Genomic DNA, 2,972 nt, shown 5'->3' on the forward strand with positions numbered 1-2,972 from the left:
TTATACTAAGTTTCTGTTTATATTGTCAGAGCTAGGGCTCAGACCCTTCAAACCCATTGTACAGACTGGATCCCCAGACACCTCACATGCAGGTCCATGCTAGGTAATTGGGAAAGATTCCGGAAGCTGTTGGCAGATGACACGAGCTCAGTCCTCAGCTTCCTCAGCAGCAGCAGCTTACAGGTTCAGAAGCTTACAGGTCCGGTGGTAGCAGTGGCCTTGTGGAGGGTCCTGGGGGCAATAGCAGCAGCAGTAGTGGCCTCCCCATGCCCACCCCCCCAACCCTGGGGCATCCCAGGGGTGGGAGATGCCATGGATCAGAGCCACTCATCCTTTATACTTAAGTCCATAACCCAGGACACCTGGGTGCACACGTGCAATTACACTAGACAATAACCAAGGAACACCTGAGTGCATGTCCCTATTTACATCAAATGCTCAGCAGGATTCTGAACATCTGAGGGGCCGTGACCATTTTTTTACATTTTCCCAACAGATGAGAATACTAATAGCAAATATTTACTTGGCATTTTCTACATGACAGGGACTGTTCCACAGCACTTTAGGAGGTAGGTGCTGTTAGTTTTTCTATTTTACAGATGAGGCACATCTGAAGTACAGACAGGTTGAAGTGGGATCTGAAGTGTGGCTCCAGAGTCTATGCTCTTAACCACCACGCTACAATGAGTGAGATTCATAAATCTGCGCGAGACTCAAAGTCATTTATCAATGCAGTATTCAATGATGGACTACATGCAGGTGTTGAGATAGGCCTATCACTTTTACCCAAACTCTACAAGCTGAACTTCTATTAAGAAAATTTTAAAAAGCATGGAAGATGAGCACTAGCTCTCAGAAATCTTCATTTAATTACTTTGGGGTGCATTCCAGGAAATGTAGGTTTCAGAAGCTCTCCGGGGGATTCCAATGTGCAGTCAGTGTTGACAAATGCTCTTTTAAGACTTTTTCTTTTTACATTAATTTAAACCTTCCTTGAATGATAAGAACAGTGGTTCTCAAAGTGTGGACCTCCAACCAGCAGCACCAGCAGCACCTGTGTACTTGCTAGAAATGCATATTCTGTGGCCCCACACCCAGCCTACTAAATTTGAACTTTGGGATGGGGCCCAGCCATCTGTGCTTCACCAAGTCCTCCAGGTAATTCTGATGCTTGTTAAAGTTTGAGAACCACTGTTCATAGACAATTAACGACTCACTTGTATATAAGGAAGTTTTATTTCAAAGTCATTAATGTTAAATATTAAATTGCTTACATGGTTATTTGTCCCCTTTAAAAGCCAGTGTTTGTATGTTTATGTTTTGTATTTGTAAAGCTATTCAACTATGCCACTTATCGAGTTAGGCAAATCATAACTAAAGCCAAAATGTTTCATTATTTTAGTTATGCTAAGTTTTCCATTTGCATTGTCCAGGCTAGGGGTTAGGGCCTATGGACCCTTCAAACCCATTGTACAGACTGAGACACCAGACCCCTCACACGCAGGTCCATACTAGGTAATTGGGAAAGATCCTGGGAGCCATTGGCAGACAACACAAGCTCAGTCCTCAGCAGTAGTAGCAGCAGCTTACAGCAGATTCAGTGGCAGCAGTAGTGGCAGTGTTCTTGGGGCATCCTGGGGGCACTGGAGCAGCCGCTGCTGCCGCCTCTAGGAGCAGTAGCGGCTTCCCTGTGGCCTTCCCCTGGGGCATCCCAGGGATAGGGGGAACTGTGGATCAGAGCCACTCAACCTTTAGACTTAAGTCCATAACCCAGGACACCTGGGCACACATGGGCAATTACATTAGTCAATAGCCAAGGAACACCTGGGAGCACATGCATACTTACATCAAATGCTCAGCAAGATTCTAAACATCTGAAGGGCCCTGACCATTTTTCCTGTATTTTCCCAACAGTATTTATTTCTCTATTTTACTCACCTAATCTGCCACGTTGTTAAAGTTCTCACTGTGTCCCTTGGAAACCCATACTGATGGATTTGGTTTAGATGAGGTTGCATAATAAAGCTTTATGCTACATTTTTCTTTGATGAGATTCAAATGAGAGCTTAAATAATTTATCATCTACCAATAGCCTGATAACAGTTTGGTTAATAAACCTGAAATGCATGAAAACAGAGAGGCTTTTGATTAGGAAACTGTACCTCTGGGGAATAAATCAGGAGTTAAAAAGTGATATATAAAATGTGGTCTTTTATTCTTCTGACATTTTCTTGGTTATGTGAAATGTAGTAATTGTTTCAGTTAAGGAAGTACACACTTGGGAAGGCAGTTGATGGCTTAGACAAGGTCAGAATCATTTGATAAGGTCATCACATTACTGGGTCTGGTTCTCAGCTCTGCAGGTACAGAAATTAATTTTTCAGGATTGCACTGAGGTGACATCCTCTGGGCATTCTTACCAAATTCCTAAGAGACCGGTGTGTTGTCTGGAGTTCTAACTTATTAACTTATCAGTTTAAATGTCTAACTTTCAGATGGATTAGGACATTTGTATTGGTATGAGTGAGTTCTCTTTTCACTTAGCAAAACTACAAAAAAAGACAAATTATAATCAGAAGGGTGCTTGGTGAGCAGGGAGTCCATCCCAAGGTAATGAATTGGATGCTCAAATGTCCATCACATCTGTCTTGCTTGGGGTGTATTTGTAAGAGGGATTGGATACCTAGTCCTGGGATCGGGACATGTCCTCCCCTGGGTCATCTGGATGCTTTCTCTTTAAGGACCTCTTCCTGTGCTTCTTCCTCATCATTCCCTTTTGTTAATATATCCTTCCTTCATAATGGAGACAATGCAACTTATTTGATTATATATTCTAATAGTCCTGGTCTGCTGAGGCCATATCTTACTTTCAGTGAATACAATCCAAACATCACCAAACTCCCCTGTCAACAACCTATAGGGTGTTTTTAGGGTAGATAATTAATTTTGTTATTACAGAAAACCACTCTAAG

This window comes from Galeopterus variegatus, unplaced genomic scaffold, assembly GCF_000696425.1.
Source record: "Galeopterus variegatus unplaced genomic scaffold, G_variegatus-3.0.2 Scaffold48, whole genome shotgun sequence".
Classification (NCBI taxonomy): domain Eukaryota; kingdom Metazoa; phylum Chordata; class Mammalia; order Dermoptera; family Cynocephalidae; genus Galeopterus; species Galeopterus variegatus.